The sequence below is a fragment of the Arvicola amphibius genome, chromosome 12 (assembly GCF_903992535.2).
Source record: "Arvicola amphibius chromosome 12, mArvAmp1.2, whole genome shotgun sequence".
In the NCBI taxonomy this organism is placed as follows: Eukaryota; Metazoa; Chordata; class Mammalia; order Rodentia; family Cricetidae; genus Arvicola; species Arvicola amphibius.
Window position 1 is genome coordinate 147603432 of NC_052058.2, and position 22411 is coordinate 147625842.

Sequence of the window (22411 nt, forward strand, 5' to 3'; positions counted from 1 at the left end):
GTCCTTGTGACATGATTGAGCATTGCTGGGCCTTGAGGAAGATGGTTTCCTAATTTTCTGAGAAATCACCACACTGACATCCAAAAGAGCTGTACCAGCTTGCATTCCCACCAGCAATACAGAAGTGTTCTCTTTACCCCACAACCTCTCCAGCATAAGTTGTCATCAGTGTTTTTGATTTTGGCCATTCTTACAGGTATAAGATGAATTCATACTTGTTTTGATTTGCATTTCTCTGATGACTAAGGATGTTGAACATTTTCTTATGTGTCTTTTAGCCATTTTAGATTCCTCTGTTGAGAGTTCTCTGTTTAGGTCTGTACTCTATTTTTTTAATCTATTTTATTTTTTATTTGTTTTTTTTGATGACCAATTTCTTGAGTTCTTTGTATATTTTGGAGATCAGACCTCTATCTGATGTGGGGTTGGTGAAGATCTTTTCCCATTCTGTGGGCTGTTGTTTTGTCTTGTTGACCATGTCCTTTGCTTTTCAGAACAGAAGCTTTTCAGTTTCAGGAGGTCCCATTTATTAATTGTTTCTCTCAGTGGCTGTGCTGCAGGGGTTAGAGTTAGGAAGTAGTCTCCTGTGCCAATACATTCAAATATACTTCCCACTTTCTCTCCAATGAGGTTCAGTGTGGATGGCTTTATGTTGAGGTATTTGATCCATTTGAGTTTTCTAATACCTCCCCAGAATGATTACAATGCAGCAATGACTGATAACTAATGTTTAAAGCTACAAAATATGGTGAATGATCAAACATTCAGCCTCACCTGGTAACTGGCTGGACATGTGAACCTCAGCTTCTACCAGATTCCAGGATGGGCCAGGACCCGCAGTTGAGTAAGACCCTGCAGGTGATTTCCAGCAGGAAAGGGGAAGAGGTAATCTCACAGCTGGTGTCCCCAGGCTCACTAAGGAGGCGAGGCTGCCTATCAGCTTTGAGGTTTTTAGATGAGTCACAGTTCAGAGACCAGTGGCCTGGATCCAAATGGATGTTCTTCTATTTATTAGTTGTGTGGTAATTAAGTAAGTCAGGATGGCGCCTCAGTTTCCTCTTCTGGAGAATAAAGACAACAGGAGCTTCTTGTCTCATGGGATGCCTATGAAGAAGAACTATGGTACAATTATGGTAGTGTCTAATGCATGGCAAGGAGCTCACTGTGTTAGCTGCCATTGTGGTCATGAAGGTGTGCTGACCTTCCCTTTCAAACAAAGATTTTCACTGAACCTCTGATTCTTTAGTGGTTATCTGGTAGGCATATGAGAGGGATGACCAACTTTAGCTAGGCCATAGTAATGTGTTTTTTGCTATATATATTTTCTGATAAAATCAAGCCCCAAGGAATCTCCAGCTTGCATTATTTGAGACACGCAGTTACTAAAAATGCAACCTTTTAACCCACTTCCTTCCTGTTAGTCTTAGAGATCGATTCTGGGAACTGAGTGCTAGGGACATCAAGGACAAATCATCTCCTTTGAGTACCGCAGGTTGTGGCCCTTTAGTGAACCTGTTCCCTGCTCCCCCACACACCCAGGGCCAGCCAGACGGCTTCTGGACAGTTCTTCTATATGGAAACAGGCCTAGAGCCAGCCTTGGCGTTTCTTGGCCCAATAAAAAACTGAAATCCTCAGCAGTGCTTGGCCTCGATGACTTACTGCTCTAAAGACTATAATTCATACACCTTAATGAGAGGCTCATGCCTTTGTAGGACGCAGTGCAAAAAGAGTAGCATAGTGCTGACAGCCAATCCGGAGTGTTAGTGAAAAGAATGACTTCAATTTCAGCCAATCAATTCCTTCCTAGGATAGCAAACCCTCCTGTAGGTTTCCTGTTACTGGTAACTCCGGAAGGTAGGTCAGGGACACAGATAGAACACAGTGTTTGCAGAAGTGTTTTGAAGAGCGGGGAGGCAGATTATGTTGAGAAGAAAAAGTTCTGTGGTTGTGTGTGTTGAGGGCCACTGCACATAACATTTTCCCCCCCCTGGGGACCTGGCCTTAAGTGACCACCTTAGAGCCTAGACTGACTATGCTCCAGAGGAGAGTCTGTAACTTGGCTTTCTTAACGATATCTCTAATGGAGTCCTGATTTAGAATAGTGTCCTTGTACATCTAGTTAAGCTAATGTGTTGAGGGAAAATATTGGGATCAGCTCCAAGAATTTTGAATTTTGAAGCAACGCTGCCTCTGTTGCTCAATCTGTTACCCAATCAGTTCGCTTAACTCTGGGTCCTGGGACTTCTTTTTGAAGTCTCTGGAACTTAGGAAGGTTATCGTCAAGCAGGTTCTACTTAAGTGGTCCCTCGGAGGACAAGAAGGTGAGGTGATAGGTTTCTGAAGACCTGGGAAGAAGAAAACATTCCCGTTGGAAGGACAGAGGAAGGAAGACCATAGTGGGTATGTAGGAGGGAACCAGCTTATTGCTAGTCTTCAGGGCTGTAGTAAAGTGCCACCGGGTATAATGAGGAGCTCTGAGGGGTTTCAGCTGAGGAGATCGTATGATTTGGCTAATTTCAGACAATGTGACTGCCTGCAGAATGCAAGGTGGTTTGTAGAGGATATGATGGTTAGTTTTTTTTCAACTAGACACAATCTAGACTCACCTGAGAAGGTCATCTTAATGAGGAACTGTCTAGATTGGGTTGGCTGTGGACATGCCTGTGAAGGATTTTCTCACTTGGGTTCATCGCAATGGGAACACCCATCCTGAACTTGAGCTGCATCATTTCGTGGGTCGGGTCCTGGGCTGGACGGAAAGCAGAGGTGAGTAGAGCGTTGATTTGCATTCATTGGTTCCTCTTCCTGATTATGGATGCAATGTAACCTCTGCCCTCGAGTTCCTGTTACTAGGAATATCATGCTATGATGAACTGTACCCTGGAACTATGAGCTAAAATAAACCCATTTTCCCCTCGGTTGTTTTTGTCAGGGTGTTTAATCACAGTGGCAGGAAGTGAAACCGAGAGAGAAATAACACAGATACAGCAGAGGACAGACAACATTTTCTAAGGGCAGCTACAGAGTCCATCTTCTTCTATATGATTCTGGAACTACTCAGAATTTTATTAAGAGATAAAGCCGAATTGACCCTTGAACCCAGGCAGGCTTTATTTGCTCTTAATCAATAGGACACAGTGGGATTTGGCACCATGTGACTTCCAATGATAGGTCATAAACGGTGACAGCAGTTACCATCTTGTTAGGTGGAACTGTGCTTAGGACTTGGGATGTCATGAAAGAAACCTGACCCTCCCTCTGTGTTTAGCTGACATGCTGTGAGTAATACAAATGACACAGAGGTCTCATGTTGCCAGGAGCCTAAATCTTTGAATTTGGTCAGGCCATGTAATTTAACAAATATATAATGATTTTAGGTTCTGGGATTAAGGTACCCTTTAATGTTGAGGAACAGAGCCAGGTGTCTAGACTGTGTCCTTTCTAGTCTCGCATTCCTGTCTCCCAGAACCACCAACTAGTTAGGAAAGCTGTCCTAGGCTGTTAAGCGTTGGGATCACTTCGTGGGCTAAAATAGTAGGCAGGATAGAGTGGACAAGCAGGAGGCTGTTTCAGTGGTTCGGAGAGAAAAGAGGGCATCTTGAACTTATGATTGTTAATTTCTGCACAGGTCTGTATGAAAACAACAACCACAACATTGTTATTATTTGCATCACGCACAAGGGAGCCATGGGAGCCACGGCGGTTTCTAAGCTAGTTAAAGTGTTGCTTTGGAAGATGCTGAAGAGGCGAGTGGTCCTTGTCTTGTTTCTTCTGTAAGATTAATTTGTCTAGCTTCCCCAGGAGGCTTAAAGGCTTGAGTGAACTAGCACAAAAAGATTTTTTTTTTCCTTTAGAGAGTCTGTGGTGAGCGGTGGCTTATCCTAGCAGCACAGAGTGTCTGATCGTGAGTCAGAGTCCATACTGCAAGTTGTGGATTTCATTTCAACTCTACATTCTGCTCCACAGCTTTGCTGCCAGCTGTTAATTTTAAGGATGAGATTGTGACTATGCTTGAAAAAAAAATACATCTTATCTTCAAGACATATGAACGGAAGTGGTGACTCTAGAGAGCAGTGATTCCAAAACATTTTGTTATTATTTTTTAAATATATATTCAATGAAAATAAAACTGTCTTATACAATATATTCTGTTCATAGTTTCCTTTCCCCCAACTCCTTCCAGATCCCTCCTACCACCCCACCCACCAAACTCCATCTAAACCCCATGTCCTTCCTTTCTCTTTCTGTCTCTCTTTCCCCTTCCTTCCTTCCTTCCTTCCTTCCTTCCTTCCTTCCTTCCTTCCTTCCTTCCTCCCTCCCTCCCTCCCTCCCTCCCTTCCTTCCTCTCTTTCCCTCTCTTCCTCCCTTTTTCATTTGAAAACAAACAGACAAACAAAACTAAGTGATGAGAATTTAGAGAAGAAACAGAAAAAGTACAAGAAACACACAAATCATAAAAACACAAAATCAGACCCATAATATACAAGCAAAAGACCAGTAAGACAAAACAAAACAACAAAACAAAACACAAAACGCCCAAAGCAAAGCAATATGAAACAACAACAAAAAAAAAGTCTACAAAAATGCCATTGAGTTTGGTCTTGTCCTTAAGTGTGGCTTGTTTACCTAGTGAGACTGCATTGGAGAAAACTAAGTTTTTCTGGATGAGTTGGTGACTAGCTTTTTGGTAAGGCATGGGAGCCTATGTACACTTCTCCTTCTTAGGCCCGGCCCATGCAGACACTGGGCATGCTGTCATCATCTCTGTGCGTTTATATATGCATCAGTCCTGATGTGTCCTTGGCGTCATCCATCACCTCTGGCTCTAACAATCTTTCTCCTCCCTCTTCTTCCATATAGCTCCCTGAGCCCTGAGGGGAGTTCTTAGGCTTCTAGTTCTAGGTACTTAAAAATTATTTGAGTTCACAGAGTAGTGTGTGTGTTTGTGCATTTGTGTGTATGTGTGTGTAGAAGCATGGGTGCTTCCTTAATTACCCTTCGTCTTATTCTTATTATTTTTTTAAGGCAGAGTCTCTCATTGAAGTTGGAGCTTGCTGAGTCAGATAGAATCAGCCAATTCAGCCAGCCAATCCCTGGTTGGCCAGCAAGCCTCAGAGATCCTCCTGCTGTCTCTGCCTCCTCAGTGCTAGGACTCTAGCTGTATACCATCAGAGGGGCTTTCATGTGGATGCTGGGGCTTGAACTCATGGCCTCATGCTTTCTAGTAGACACTTGACTGACCGAGCTGTCTTTCTAGCCAGCTCCATAGATCACTTTTTAAAGTGAGTTATAACTATTTATCACATAAAATTTAAATGCACATTTATTAACAATGTATAATGTTTATTAATTAATAATGGATGATAGATTTTAAGAGTAATCTGTATTTTCAAAATAGCTAGTGAGAAAGTATTTATTTTTTTTTACGTTTTTACATTTTTGCAAATCACTCTCATTTATGGCTTAAGGAAGTTGATTGTTCATTACTTGTATGCTATTCTAAAAATGAAAACAGGGGATGGTTGTATTCTCCCACTTGCTTCTGAGTTTAATCTATTATAGCCCATGGTTTTGAATAGAGTATTTGCCCCCCAAATGTGCTGATTTTAATGGGATGTCCCCAACAGGCTCAATTATTTCCACATTCGATCTGTAGTTGGTGGTGTACCATGAATAATAAAATCCCAGAAGCAAATATTGGGGTTCAACCTGAAGATCAGAAAAGCAAAGCAGCCAGCCACTGGTTCTTACCTCTACCTCAGATAGATATGGCGATCCTGTCTCCAGGAATCCTCAGATTGAGACTGAGCGTGAGATCTGTCTCCTCCCATCTTATGTTCTTCTCTAGTGCTGGGATTAAAGGTGTGCACCATCACTACCTGGCCTCTAAGGCTGGTTAGTGTGACTGTTGGGATTAAAGGTGTGTGCCACCACTGCCTGGCCTGTATGGCTAACCACTGTGGCTGCTTTTCATTCTGCTCTTCAGGCAAACTTTACTCATTAAAACACAAATACTTTACCACTATATCGTGGCACTTTTTGGGGAGGTTATGGAGCTGTTAGGGGATGGAGGCTGGCGGAAGGAATTACTGCACTGGCTGTGGTTTTGAGCACACAGTTTCGCCTAGTTTCACTGGTCATTGCAAGCATGGGTTCATGGAGTTCTCAGGTCTTCCAATTTCACCATATTTCACTATAAGATTTCCAGCAAAGTCACGCTTGCTATTATCACCACGGATTGCATTGGGAAGGTTTGTAAGTATTGAGAAGCTGTCAAACCCATGGTGGCAGATACAATTTTTCTCAGATAGTGAGCTTTTCCTTTTTCCTTTTTTTTTTTTTTGGTTTTTCGAGACAGGGTTTCTCTGCAGCTTTTTTAGAGCCTGTCCTGGAACTAGCTCTTGTAGACCAGGCTGGCCTCGAACTCACAGAGATCCGCCTGCCTCTGCCTCCCGAGTGCTGGGATTAAAGGCGTGCGCCACCACCGCCCGGCTCGAGCTTTTCTTTTAAGGTTGAGCGACGTGATTGGCAACAAATGCTGTCGGTTGTTTGCCCTGAAACAATCGTCTTCCTTAATTCATTCTGGAGAAAAAAATGTGTGCTGAACACCTGGGCCTGAAGTTTGTCTGTCAGTCAAATTTTTATAGAAAAGTATTCTACGAAAAAGACTAACTTAGCTCATTGCTCACAGGTCAGCATAATATACTTATATAATATAACACACTTATATTATAGGGGCAGATTGACTTAGGTGTGCAACAGGAAGCGTTTCGTGGGTGATTCCATCTCGTCACATACCGGATTCAAATGACGCGTGCGTAAGAGCTGAGATTTCCTAAAAACGAATGGCGATTATATTATCACTTGCTTCTCAAGGACATTTTTAGTGCGACCGGTGCTTATTTCAGTGCACCAGTAGGCGGGGAAGACCATAGTGATGCCGTCTGGCCCCGAGTGAAACAGCTGTTTACTTACCATTGCTTTGTGCTATCCGTGTAAATGTCAGTACAGTGAAAGACACAAGTAACGCTTAACTGTTGTAACGAAGCGCCGATCTGCCATGGCATTTTCCTGAAAGTGCCTTGGTAATCCCAGGAGTCAATAAGACCTACTTCAAAATAAAACAAGAAAGAGGAAGGTGGGGGTTGGGGTGGGGTGAGGTCAGTGACATCAGAGAGGTTGTGAGTTGATCACTGTTGAAGTTGGGTCAAGGGTCCCCCATAGGGGTTTGATGTCTTATTTGACATGAATTTGAACCTTTTCATAAGCCTAGAATAGAAAGGCCAGAGTCCCAGGAATCTAGCTTCAATCCTGGAGTTTATGGTGGCGGGGAAGACCTGAAGTTTATGGTGCTTCTGCTTACGGGTGGGGAAGATGGAAGAACAGGGAAGGTTTGGCTAGGGAGAATGGTTTTGCAGATCCCAGGGGAGCACCCACATTAAGTGGTGGAGCACAGACCCCTCAGTGGTCACCTGGTACTTCGAAGGATGGACTTGGCTGTTAGGATGAGAGAGTACCAATTACAGTGAGCCCAGTTAAGAAGCCTTTCTTAGTGTGCTGGGCTCGCTGATTGGGCCTTGGTTAATCACCTCCAGCCCTGACAGCCTTCATAGGCCTCTCTGTGTTCCTGGTACTTGGCACTGTCCCCTGGGTATTAAATCTTTTATCCTCTGGGGCTCTGATTATCTCCTGGGATTAAGGGCACTTAGAAAGGCACAGAAGGAGAGGTGGCCTTTGGTTTCTTTGGGAAACTTTGAGCAGATCTTATCCCTGCTGTGTCTGTTAGGATGAGAGCTAAGAGGAGGGGCAGGGATCTCAAGAAGGGGCAAACTCACAGAGACTCTTTAAACCTCATTCCGGCTGACATTTGTAGACTCCGCCCACTACGTTCAGTGCTTGTGTTTACTAGGGGTGTTCAGAGTTCAGACACTGTCATGGTCGAGGCTAATCTGGTGGTGTGGATCTGAACCCATGGGATTCAGTCAAGGAGGACTCAAATCCTTTCCCTATGTAGTGTGCACTTGATCCCATGGCTAGTCTCTTCCAAGTTTTGATTTCTTCCTGTCTGAAGTAGAGTAAAGCCTATCTTCCTCATTGGTTTGGAGGGAAGGTCTGTGAGGTGTGCGTGCACAGGGCTTGCACAGTTAGTACTCTGTGGATGTTGGTGCGCTTTCCCCTTTCCTTGGTCCTTGCCTCTCTCTCCTGGTGTTACACACTAGGATGGAATAAAGAGGAGTCACAACTCACTCAAGTGAACAGATGGCTTTCTAAGTGACCATCTTTACCACCGTGCATCTTCCTTACCATCCTTTCAGGCAAGGCTTTCTCTACTCAGTGCTAAATGACTTATCAAAGAAGCCAACCAGCCCCATCTGGAGCCAAGCGAGAGCCTTCTGTTGGGAACATTTGGGGACCTCTTGTGTCCTGGAGAGCATCAATGCCTTGCAGGAATTGGATGAATGAGGCAAAGCAGTGCCTGCTGGTGTTCACCTTACTTAGTGTTGCAGAGCCGACATGCTTGTTATAGTCCCTGAGGGGCCCAGCTCCGTCATCCTTGCGGGGAGCTGCCTCATGCTTGGCACTTGCTCTTCTGCTCCGAGTCTTTATCTTTTAATCCTGAACTTTAGACGTTTGTCCTCAGGATTACTAGGCTTCTATCCCATTGTAGAGGACAATACTACTGGTAGAAGATGCACCAGGGTAGCTTGTTGTCCTTGTATCTCAAGATTACCTGGTGTGAATTGTGAGACTTGCCTGATTTGAAATCTTTTGCTCACTATTGCTCAACTACAGGTGATTTTTTTTTTGTTTTTTGTTTTTGGTTTTTTTTAAGACAGGGTTTCTAGGCCAGCCCTGGCTGTTATAGAACTCACTCTGTAGACGGGCTGGCATCAAACTCATGGAGATCCACCAGCTCTGCCTCCTGTGTGCTGGAATTAAATGTGTGCACCACTACTGCCCAGCCGAGATGAATCTTTATATGCTGTTTTCCAGACCTAAGTTCTGTGTTTGCCATGACTTTGGGTGGTATAGCCAGGGGTGGACTGACAAAGCTGGGGGACATCAAAGAAGGAAGGAAAATGGGAGGAGGGGAGGAGGTGGAAATTTTTAATAAAAAAACTATAAGCATATTCCATATCAAAAAAAGTCAGAATTCATGATTTTTTTTCAAGCCAAGCCTTCATGTTTAAAAATACCAACAAAATAAAATATTGTGAAACAGGATGCTGTCCTCCATAAGTACATGGCATTTTATGCTTTTATGGATAAGTTAGTCATAAATTTAATAAAAATATACAAGTCAGTATATGTTGATCAAGCAAATGTATCTTCATAACTAACCTGGCTGTAGGCAGTTGTTTATCAAGCTCTGTGTGAAATACACCCTGGAGGGAACCTACAGTCATGCATGACCAGAAGAGGAGGGACTTGGTGCTACCCAGACTTGTGGAACATTTGGTCTGCATCTTGAACTGGGCTAGGGAACTCTGATCAGGCACGAGAGCAGTTAAAATTGGATCTGGGGCCTTTGTCAAGTCACTGAGAATATTTAAAGAAAATGGAATTTTTTTTTTGCTATCAATTGCTCTTTTAAGGTAAGTTTTTATTTGCATATATGAATTATGCATAGAAATAGGTTACATTATGACATTCCCTTTGTATATATTTTGATTCTATTACACTCATTCTCCACCCTACTCCTGTTGTTCCCTCTTACTTTCTTCTATGACTTTTTATTTCTGGTGACCTAATCAGCTTCAGGAGGGTGATAGGAACATGGGTGAGGGGTCATTTACAGGAGCATGGTCGTCCCACTGAAGAAAATGCCTTTCTCCCACTATACCCTCTATCTGTCTGTTGACTTTTAGGAAAGGGTAGGGCTTCATGAGCCAGCCACCCATCTTCCTGGTTATCTTGTTTCGATTTTGCTTTTTCATGGCAAACAGTACCAGAGAGACATCCAACAGTCATCTTTGCCCATGACTTCTAGGACAAAATTTCAGAGTCATCTGTTTCAGGCTAGTGGGAGCATAGATGTCCCCTAATAGAATACAGTGGCATGCATGGAAGGTGTTTCTTAAAAATGGTGCCTGCAGTGAAGAAGAAAGTCCATCAGCATGACAAACTGGCTGTGCTTCCCAGAGCCCTTGAACCCCGAGCCTCCATTGGCTGAGCATCTTCAAGCATCGACAGCAAGGGGCATCGGAAGAGCAGGATGTTAATGGAAAATCGGTTGGCACAGCTCAGCCCAGGTCGGACTCCTGGGGAGACTCCACTTATGTCAACATTGCCAGTGCAAGTTGTGCAGCATCTCAGGAGATGAGAAGTTGATGTAGGGCTCCAGAAAGGGTATCTGAGGTCACTGCTCCTCAGCTGGGTTCCCACAACCATTTGCAGAAAGACGTGGGTGGACTCCAGCATGTGCCCAGGCTTCAGGGAGGAATGCACGGACCAATGCAGAGCCAGTGTCCCGTGTCTAGAAAGAATATTGAAAACTATAGCATTTCCCAGACACTGTGCCCTGTTTATGCCAGTCTTCTGTGGCTTAGAATGATGAGCCCAGAAATGCTGGAGGTGGTCAGACACATCTCCTTTTCCTTGCATAGAAAAGAGCATCAAAGAAAGGGTAGAAGCCATTCATGCTCTAGAAAATCTACGGAAATTACAGAGATTGTTGTATTTAGGGACAAAGGGACCCTAAGGATGGCTTTTATGACTGGTTAATGGTTTTGATAAGAATGTAAACTTTGAAGCTTAAGTATTATTAGTCTTAGACTCTCTTACCAGCTAAACACATCGCTGTGTGAAGTCATAACTTCAGTTGAACTGAACTCTTGTGGTTAATTGTGTCTAGAACCATGATCTACCCACGGAAGGTGCTGTGGTCTTGGAGGCAGGTAGCATGGTATATAAACTGGACTTAGGGATGGTGTAGACCTGGAATTATATCCTAGATTTATCATAATCACATCTCAGAGGTGAACTTTGATAAGCTGTTTAATTTCTCTGAGGCACATTTCTTCGTCACTGAAATGTGGGCAAGACCCACAACATGATGAGGTTTGAGAGACAATGCGTTTAAGTCCAAACGACAAAGCTTGGTGTTCTCCAGCAGGCACATAATAGAGGTACTGTTGGGGTTGCTCGCTTGCCTGGTTTGGACATCCTCAGACCTTTGTTGGCTGTGTTTCTCTGGTGCCATTTTCTTCCTTGCATGAGCCATGTTTCAGCTTTTCCTCTCCATAATTTCCCTGGTGACCAGGGTTCTCAAGATTTTTTTTTTAGTTATTCTTATCATATAGGCAAATGATGATGTAAACTAACTCAGAATGATTTTATGTAGATCAATGAATCACCCCTCTAAGCAGCAATTTTAATTTTAAAGTGAATTACCTATACAAGACCTCTGCAAGAAGCTTCCTGTACAAAAAGCAAATAAAATAACCCAAGAGTATTAGTGAATGATGTCAGATTTCAACATGAGGTTCCATTTGCCCTGAGGATAGAAGTCTTCCCAGTGATCTGTTCCCTATGGGGGAGCGAGTGGTTCAGTAGCTCATTGAAACCTCACATGGAGGGAAATCTCCATAGCCCAGACAAGAGCTGGCTTCCTGTCATTCCCCTTCAGCCAGTTCCTAACAGGTCACCCAGACTCAAGCCTTTTAATTGTGGCTGTCAGTGAGTCAGTTGAAAAACACAATCCTTCACTGTTTTTTCTTTTTCAAGCATGGTCTCTCAAATCCACTTTCTTCTCTCTCAATTTCTATTTCTTCTGCCTTGGACCTGTTTCCTATTCATTTCACGATGCTGTCACTAGACAGAGTCCTAACTGCTCACCTCTTCATAAAAGATGTTGGGTTCAAACATTTTTCTTAATTCTTTGAGAATTCATACAATGTATTTTGATCACATTCACCCCACCGCCTTCCAGATCCACCTCGACCTCCCTATAAACCCTTGAACTTTGTGTCCTCTTTTCTTTCTTTATAAAAATTAGATGTCAGGCTTTTGAATGACATGTGCTTTGGAACTCTTCCAAAACACCTTGGGCTCGTTGCTTAAATTCTTTGAGTTTTAGGGTTTTATTTTTGTTCTCCTTAACAATGGGTTACTAATAGCATTCAACAGTGAGTTACTAATAGTATGTACATAGCAGGGTTGTTGAGTAAATCTGAGTAGTTCCTGTAAAGACAGAGAAATGGTTTCAAGTAGTGCAGAACAGAGAGACAGGACAGCTAAGTCAAGTGTGTGATTCTGTGCTGGGCTGTATTACCCGAAAGGATATTATTAGGACCATGATGAGATTAGAATTTTATCTGAAGACTAGATGGTGGCAATGATGGATGGTGTGTTCCTGACACCGTCTAGTATATTGACAGCATCAGAGAATGTCTTTTGCATAAAAGATTCAACAAGAGACATTTAGGTAGAGGTGTTAATTGGAGGCATTCCAGTTAGCAGCTGATGAAAAAATTGTTTTGAACATTAAAAAGCCACCAAGTTCCTGTCTGCTAAGCTCCTGGCATTGGGCTGGGACTCAGGGCAGGGGAGCCCTTGCTTTCAACTTTTCTTACCTCTCTGGTGTGTGGTGACTCAGGAGCTTCATCACGTTCTACCTTCATCGTCCCCCTTCCTTTATTAGAGACCCTTCTGGGGTCTCGCAAAGACCAGACTCCCTTCTTAGCTTCCCATTGGAGGGTCCTTGCAATCACTTGTTTTTCTGCTCTAGATTTTTATCTTCCATGTATCTTAGACGTCTTCGTTTATCTCCACCATAATATTGCTGCTCTTTTCAATCCTCTCTCTCAGAAAGCCCTTTCTGCTCGTCATTTCTGGCCATTTTTTCCACTCTTAATGATTTAGTTCTAGCTCTTTCTTTCTTTCTTTCTTTCTTTCTTTCTTTCTTTCTTTCTTTCTTTCTCTCTCTCTCTCTCTCTCTCTCTCTCTCTCTCTTTCTTTCTTTCTTTTCTTCCTCTCTCCCTCCTTCCCTCCCTCCCTTCTTCCTCCCTTCCTTCCTTCCTTCCTTCCTTCCTTCCTTCCTTCCTTCCTTCCTTCCTTCCTTCCTTTCTTTCTTTCTTTTTGGAAGCGTCTCAGATCTAGAATTGTGTCTTGGTTGGTCACTAGTTTCCTTACATCTTCAACCTTTGACAGAAACTTGATTATTTGCTCTGGTGTGTGGGGATTTTATTGTTTACATTCATTGTTAATTTTTTCCTAGCCTGATTTAGAAGACTGGTAAGCTCAGAGCCAGAAGAACCCCTGTGATGAAAACCTTCATAAGGTCTAGAGTTCGGTTTGTTCTAGCTATTTGTTCACTGCTAAACTTCAGCTTAGAAAACTGGTCTGTAGTAGATATTCAGAGAATATTTACAATATTTTGTAAGTGTCATAGATTTTATTGAATATCCTATGGCATATAGCATTGATATTTAGAAATATGCATTATAAAACATTAGTGGAAGGACAGATGGGCTGAATTGACCAGTCAGACACACTTCTTGTCATGGATGGTTTGGTGTTTCAGCTGCAAGAGGGAAAGTTGAGTAACCACATTTGTTTGGAGTAATTGGCATATTGACTGTAAAGTCCTTTAAGAGGACTGTAACGTCCTTTCAGAAGCAGTGGCCAAGGATGACAGCCTTATTGCATTATTTATGGACCTTTACCATACCCTCCCTTCGGGGTTTTCTTAGAAGTCATTTGACATGGTCAATTTTTTTTTCTCTTTTAATGAGGTGTCATTCTGGTCTTAGCATGGTCTTAGCATGTCCTGCTTGATGAGCCATTGCTCTGACATGAAAAGGGAATGGAAAGATGCGCTATGAACACAGTTGAGCAAATGTCCTTATGGTATGAGTGTGTATCCTTTGGGTATATGCTCAAGAGTGGTATTGCTGGGTCTTGAGGTAGCTTGATTCTACCAATTTTCTGAGAAACCAACCACACTGATTCCCAAAGTGGCTGTACAAGTTTGCATTCCCACCAGCGATGACTAAGTATTCCTCTTACTCCACATCGTCTCCAGCATAAGCTATCCTTAGTATTTTTGATCATAGCCATTCTGACTGGTGTAAGATGGTATCTCAGAGTTGTTTTGATTTGTATTTTCCTGATGGCTAAGAAGTTGAACAGTTCTTTAAGTGTCTTTTGGCCATTTGCAATTCTTCTGTGGAGAATTCTCGGTTTAGATCTGTACCCCATTTTTGATTGGATTGTTTGGTAATTTGATGTCTAGTTTCTTAAGTTCTTTTTATATTTTGAGGATCAGTCCTCTGTCTGATGTGGGGTTAGTGAAGATCTTTTTTCATTCTGTAGGCTGTCATTTTGTCTTTGCGACTGTGTCCTTTGCTTTATAGAAGCTTCTTAGTTTCAGGACATCTCATTTTTTAATTGTTGCTCTCAGTGTTTGTGCTACTGGGGTTATACTTAGGAAGAGGTCTCCTGTGCCCATGCATTCAAGAATACTTCCCACATTCTCTTCAGTGAGGTTCAGTGTGGCTGGATTTACGTTGAGGTCTATGATCTATTTGAACTTAAGTTTTGTGGATGGGGATAGACATGGATCTACTTGCATGCTTCTACATGTTGATATCCAATTATGGCAGCACCATTTGTTGAAGATGCTTTTTCCCCAGTGTATAATTTTAGCTTCTTTGTCAAAAATCAGGTGTTCATAGGTGTGTGTATTAATAACTGGGTCTTCAATTCAATTCCATTGGCCAACTTGTCTGTTTTTATGCCAATACCAAGCTATTTTCATTACTGTAGGCTCTGTAATAGAGCTTGATGTCAGGGATGGTGATGCCTCTGGATGTTCCTTTATTGTAGAGGGTTGTTTTGGTTATTCTGGTTTTTTTTTTATGAAGTTGAGTGTTGTTCTTTTGAGGTTTGTGAAAAATTGCTCTGGAACTTTCATGGAGATTGCACTGGATCTGTAGGTTGCTTTTGGTTGGATTGCCATTTTTTGCAACATTGATCCTATCTACCCAATAGCATGGGAGGCTTCTATTTTCTGATATCTTCCTCAGTTTCTTTCTTCAAAGACCTAAAGTTCTTGTAATACAGGTCTTTCACTTCTTAGGTTAGTGGTACTCCAAGATATTTTGTTATTTGTGGCTATTGTAAATGGTGATGTTTCTCTGATATCTTTCTCAGTCCCTTTATCATTTGTATATAGAAGGGCTACTAATTTTTTTTTTGAGTTGATCTTGTATCCTACCACATTACTGAAGGTGTTTATCAGCTGTGGAAGTAGCTCATAGAATTTTTGGGGTCATTTATGTATACTATCATATCATCTGCAGATAGGAGAAATTTGACTTCTTCTTTTCCAATTTGCATCCCCTCGATCTCCTTTTGTTGTATTATTGCTGTAGCTAGAACCTCAAGCACTACGTTGAATAGATGTGGAGAGAGCAGACAGCCTTGTCTTGTTCCTGATTTTAGTGGAATTTCTATGAGTTTTTCTCCATTTAATCTGACATTGGCTATCGGCTTGCTGTATATTGCTTTTATTATGCTTAAGTATGTTCCTTGTATCCCTGATCTCTCCAAGGCCTTTTTCATGAAGGGGTATTGGATTTTGTTGAAGGCATTTTCAGCAAGGATCCCTTCTTTCTAAACCAAATTTGGTCACAGTTTCTCAATTTCCTTGCACTTTAAAAAAAAAATAAAATTAAAGTTAGCTTTATAAATCTCACTAAAGTTAATTTCCCTTCCTCATATGGCTGCATTTTCTCAAGATGCATGTGGATGGCCATTTTTTTCCTCAAAACTCTCTCTTCTCTATGTTTCTGTGACAACCACATAATTTTCTCTCTGCATTTCTACTGCACATTACTTTTCTGCTTATCTTGGTTCTCACTTTCTCCTCTCTCCCCTCAGAGGTTTTTTATCCAATTTTTCCTGTTTATTGATGCTTCTCTTATTTTTTTAATCTAGTTGTATCCTCTGAGTAATAGAATTAAATATTCAATTACATACTTAAGACTTCTACTTGGATGCTGAATTGATAATTAAAACTCATCGTGGCCAAAATGGGAGTGCTGATTACCATAAAAGTGTGTGATCTACTTTTACCTACTCCTCTTCTCCCCATTGTTTTCTTTTTTCTCTATTCTGCTCAGTATTACCATTATAGACTTACCGAATCTTGGATGTGGAAGCAGCTAGGGAATTTCTTACTTAAATGCTTTCATTTTATGCAGGAGCCCTAGACGGGGGCAGCGATGGGTGAAAACTGCTTAAACCCTATAACTGTAAAGCCGCAACTGGAAGCGGAGTTTCCTGGTTCTAAGTTTTCATTTGTAGACTATATTTTCTACTTTCTCCTTTGAGCATCTGTGTTTGAAGAAAAGAATGCCTCTGGCGGCTTACAGTAATTGGCCTTCTGGCTTCATTCATTGACTTCTTAGCTCTGATCAGTTCCAAGCGTGAGCCTATTTTATGGGATCCCACATTGCATTTCCGAGAAGGTAAATACCTGGCACATGCGTTACGACTCCCTGACCCATCCACAGAAAACCGCACTACTTGACCTGGATAACTGGTGAAGCGTGGTACGCGCTTAGGAGGCCTCACAATATGGCGTTCTTTTTAGACCTCCGCTATTAACTGATCAGAGCTGAATTTTAACATGAGATCTACTCTGTTTTATACAAAGTCAAACTTTTTCTGGTCTCACTTTTAAATATTTAATCCCTGGAGGCAAAGTAATTTGATTTAGTGTGCTAGAGAGTGGTAGTGAGATACTGTATGTTAGCAGCAGCATCTGGAAGCAACGCTGAACCAGTGATCTAAAATTGTAATGGCGGAAATGTAAGGGCTCGGGGCAGAAAGTCTGTCTCTCTCCAGTATGGCAGGTAGACAAATGGCTTTGAGTTCAAGTTCAACTCTAAGCAGTTTATCAACAGTGTCATTTTTAGACTAGTTTCTCAGTCTCTCTGGGCTTCCCTTAAACAAAATCTAAACTATATAAACTATGCTGGTTCTTACTCATAAGTAAGCCTTAGACCTAGCGTACAAAGTCTTTCTTAGTGTGCTTTGAAGCTGTAGGAGAAGAGTTTATACTGTCTTAGAGATATCCATCTTTAGGAGTCTGATATCTGTGTTTGGTCCTGTAGATGATGCTGACTGGTTGTATGGTAACCTTGAGCAAGTGTCTCAGCCTTTCTGAGACTCCATGTTGAGCCCAGGGTCCTTTCATAGTTTGAGGGTCTATAGCCCCCAGACTGGCAGATGCGTGCTGATCAGTCAATCACCCAATGAACCAATTCATCCTACGAACATCCACTGTGCATCTTGAAGTTTTAGGACAGGGAAGACTCAGTCCTGTCCTTATATGAAGTGACTTATGTTCAGGTTGAAGGGTTCTTGATGCTTGAACAAGCTGAAACACTGTTGCTTTATGCAGAGACTCCAGCTTTCTGAGAGGAATCTGGCATCTTCCCCTCCTCTGTACCATGTTCCCAGAGAAGGATTAAGGAATTTTCCCAAGTGTCCTAGCCAGAGACTACAGCAGTGCTGCAGAGGTGCTCCTCTTGTCTGGTGAGTGACCCATGTCCAAGAGACTGTGCTCTTCCTTGAGCCCAGTGACAGCCATTTTCCGGATCCCTCTGGAGCTAAGAGTTTGTGCCAACTTGAAAGTCATCCAAGCAAAGAGCAGATCTCAAGAATGGCTGAAATTTCTTGGGGGGGGAGTTTTGTTCTGTGGCAATAGTACAAGGTTCTGTGGAATGAATATCATGTCAATGCTATTTAATAATTCCGTAACCACTGACCATTTAATTACGTGGTAATTGTCACTTAGTGGCCGGGTAATTGCACAGTAAGTACCATCTAATTTCAGGGTAAAGGGTAAATACAAGATTATTTCAGGCTCCTTAGGCACAGTATAGGTCACTCAGGAATTAGGTTTGGATTGACTAAATATAAATTACCTAGAAATCTGTTTTCGGGTGATTACTCCTGCTCCTGTCATCCATTCCTGACAAAGCTCCTAATGGTTGCTGTACAATTGAAGAGAGATTTTTAAGATTTTAGGCACCAAGAACTTAAAGGGATACCACTCAGTCTTCTGATCAATCGTTGCCCACTGTGCAAGGAACAGTGAAGGAGGAGATGGAGAAACGAGCGAGCAGTTCTGTTCTCTTTCTTCTGCCAGCAGCTTTCTTAAGATGATGTGGTTGCCCCAATATCAATGTTAAACAGAAGAATTGCTGATTTCATGACATGTGAATCCAACATAAAATTCTCCATACCACTCATCCCGAGCCCAAGAGGGGCTCCTTGAAAGCCATGCCCACTTACTAATCCCTGGAATTTAGAAATGTGACGTCACTTTTAGAAAAAGTCTATGCGGATGTAAATAGGTAAAGTAGACTTTGAGATAAGCTCATCGTAGGGTGTGGAGGTTGGTACTCACAATATGTTGGCGAGCATCCTTCTAGCAGAAGACAAAAGCTGTAAGCCAAGGATGCCTGGACCCAGAGCCTCTCACAGAAGTGAGGACAGACCAGTATCTTAATTTCAGACTTCTAGCCTCCAGAATGGTGAGGAAACAGGATTCAGCTGTTCTAAGCCACTCAGTTATTACAGCATCCTTGGTGGAAGTAATGATCTCTTGTTAGAAACTGTGGGGTGGCAGAAGCTCTATGCCTCTCTAGCATCATCCAGCAACATCCTGCTTAATTTTGGTGTGACTGGAGCTGAGGAACAGCCTTAAAGAGATATCTGGAAAACTTCAGCCTCATCTCCCATGGGGGCATAGAGCAACTCTCTGTAGTCCATGTAGCAGAGATGCTATGGAACTCAGCCGGTCACCAAGCAGGTTCTAGGGGGTCCAGCAAACAGCTCATCTCAGCCTTCCTGTATTAGCTTGGTATCATATGAAAAGGCTTAATCATCTTCATTATGAGGTAAATTTGTTGTTTTTCTGGTTAAAAGAGAATAGTTTAAAAGTCAGGTCCAGATAGAATCACACCCCTCCATTCCTGGCTCATCTTTTTCATTGGTCTTAGCAGGTTTCTCAACGTGGTGGAAAGGATGAGAGAACACACTTCAGGGTCAGATGGGCTGGGACTTAAAGCCTCATTCTACTGATGAGTGTGTGGCCTTAGAAAAGTGTCTTTTCTTTTTTTAAATTTTATTTAAATAAAAATTTTTCCATTTATTTTTCATGCTGACCACAGTTCCCTCTCCTTCCTCTCCTCTTGCTCTCCCCATTTTCCATCTACCCCCCTATCCACTCCTCCTCCCAAGGGCTTGAACAAAGCATCGCATATCATATCGAGGAAGGACCGAGCTCCTCCCTTTGCGTCAAGCCTGGGTGAGGTAATACAACATGGAGAACAGGTTCTCAAAAGCCAGCTAAGTGCCAGGGACAGGTCCTGCTTTCACTGCTAGGAACTTTGCAAAGACACCAAGCTACACAACTGTTACACACATACAGAAGGCCTAGGTCCATCCATTGCGGGCTCTCCAACTGTTGTAGACAAGTGTCTTAGAGTTCTTGTGTCTCAGTTTCCTCTGCTCAGGCCAGGAGTACACACACACACACACACACACACGCACACACACACACACACGAGTGCATGCATGCATGCACACACACACACACACACACGAGTGCATGCATGCACACACACTACACACATCACACATACACGTGTGAATGGAGCAGAGAGTTTGTGCTCAGTTAAGCACAGTTATTATTTCTCTACCGGAAGTGCTGGGTAATGTAAAGCAAGCATTCCCAATGTTCTTATAAACCTTTCATGCATATTTAAGTGGCTGCGCTGTAGTCCATTCAACACACGTGACCGAGATGACAGATTTGGTCATTAGCCCCATTGCCTCCCTTTTCTTCTCAACGAGCTTCCTTTGAATTAATCCGTCCCCCCTCTACCCCACCCTGAGCTACTGGAGTCCTCATGTTTTTCTGTGGCCGGTTTTCCCTAGCCCTAGCCATGAGCTCACATCTTGGGAAGGCAAAGCTCTTCTGTTTATATACCTTAGGCACCTTAGACACTCAGGTTTAGACAAACAGGTGCTGGGAGACTGAGAATAAGGCCCCGAAATAACCCGCTCAAGATTGTACCTATCTTTATGAATCTACACGAGGAAGCTAGCCAGCCGACAGGAGGATTAACAATAAAGGATTTAAAGACCTTCACTAAATAAAAATAGCACCAGCCATTCTCCAGGAGGCCTCCTGAGTCTTCATTGAGTTTAAGTGCTACATGTAAAGTCAGGTTGACTTTTAGGGGTTTTGAGTCATTTTGCTCCCGGAGCTCTTCTCATCCCTGTAACAGTGTTCTCAGCTCAGTTACACATGGCATTCTGCACACCTGCCTGTCCTTGTTCCATTTGGGCTGGACAGAGGACACCATATCCAGGCTCTAGACTAGGCAGCCAGAAAAGGTCCATTTTCAGATCTGTCTGTCTGTCTGTCTACTATCTATCTGTCTGTCTGTCTATCTATCTATCTATCTATCTATCTATCTATCTATCTATCTATCTATCTATCTATCTATCATCTATCTATCTGTCTATCTATCATCTGTTTAGTGTGTGTGTGTGTATTTGTAGTATTATCCTTTGCAGGTCAATTTTGATCTATGGTTAGTCTTAATTCCCCCCCCCCCCACACTGATTTACAATGCCAGACAGATAGGAAGACACTTTAGATCATAATCTCAGAAAAAAAGTATTTCTTTCTTTTTCTTTTTCTTTTCTTTTTCTTCTTTTTTTCTTCGAAACACGGTTACTCTGTAGCTTTGGGGCCTGTCCTGTAACTAGCTCTTGTAGATCAGGCTGGCCTCGAACACACAGAGATCCGCTTGCCTCTGCCTCCCAAGTGCTGGGATTAAAGGCGTGAGCCACCACTGCCTGGCAAAAGTATTTCTTGAAAGAGTGATAAACAACAGAAAACCGTCCTTGTTGGATATTTCTACTTTCTTAGCAAAGGCATTTACCAGGTCTCATGCATATTCCTATTTAATTATTAGAACAAATTGGAAGTTGACCTGTTACTTCTGTTTCTGTAGGACAATTGAAGCATAGGGAAGTCCCCTGCCCCAGCTAAGGGACACATGGCTAATGAGGAAGGAAAGGGTGCAGATTCAGATGGACAGGAAGGCATACTGCAAGTGAGTCACCTTGGCTCTTGAATACAGTCTTTTTGGGGCTTACAAGAGTTGTGTCTGTGCTATTGGACAGAATACCTTAGACTGGACAGTTTTTAAAACACAGTCACTTATTTCTTATATTCCTAAGGCCAGGAGAACCAAGATTAAGGTGTTAGCATTTGATTTGGACCTTCTTGATGTATACTCATTTGGCAGAAGGTGGGAGGGTTACAGGGGTGTTTAACTTTTTTAACATTGTTACATGACAATTATTTACGTATGTGTTGGGCTGCTTTCATAGCTATTGTGAGACACGTGTGTCCTGAGGGTCATAGGTCAGACATGTCTTAAGTCTGTGATGATGCAATATGTTCTCATGAGTGTTAGTCTTAAATCTATCATGATGTAATATATACTCATGAGTGTTACCTCTGATCCCCATGGCAAAAGGTCTTCCTTCTCCATCTCTCCATACTTTACAGGGTCATTTTATTTCTAGAGGAGAAGATGGCATCACTGCAGTGGCATTCTTTCTCTGTAAGTTCCATACTTTCCCCACAGGACTATGTCCCTTCTGCAGTATCTTAAGGTAAGGGAGGTTAACAGAAAAAGATGTTTGAGAGAGAAAGTCCTATCACCACCATTTTGGAGGTCTTGGAGACCTGGAGGAAGAGCTTGCAGGAGACAATCAATCTTCAAGATTTATCCCCCTCCCCTGCTGCTGTCACAGCTGGAGACAGTATCTATACATCTCCATAACTTTTTCTGGAGGGCCTTTGCTGAAATTTCACTTCTGTTTTTTTTTTTTTTTGTTTTTTTTTTTTTTTTTTTTTTTGCACTTGTGTGGGATAAGCAAATCCCCCTGCTACTGAAGCTGTCACATGAACTTGGAGCTGTGAAGAAACAGGTGTTGGATAGACCGCTCAGCAAATGCTGGCTTGGCTCTGATGTGGGCAAGTGGCTGGTCTAACATAGATTGTCATGGATCAGCAAGGATCATGGGCTGGCAAAGGACATGGGAATGGAGCAGGGATGATGAAGCCATCAGGCTACAAAGGAGGTATTAAGGACAGCCCAGGGCAGCACAAATAAGGCCTCTGAGTTGTTGGCTGAATTTCATCAACACCAGACGAGGATTGTTGACAGAAGTTTCTGTCCCACCAGATCCTGCAGCCGTTTAGTCCCAAAGAAGCACACAGAGGCCTACATTAATTATAAGCTGGTTAGCCTATTAGATTGGGCTTCTTATTAACTCTTATACCTGATATTGTAACCCATAATT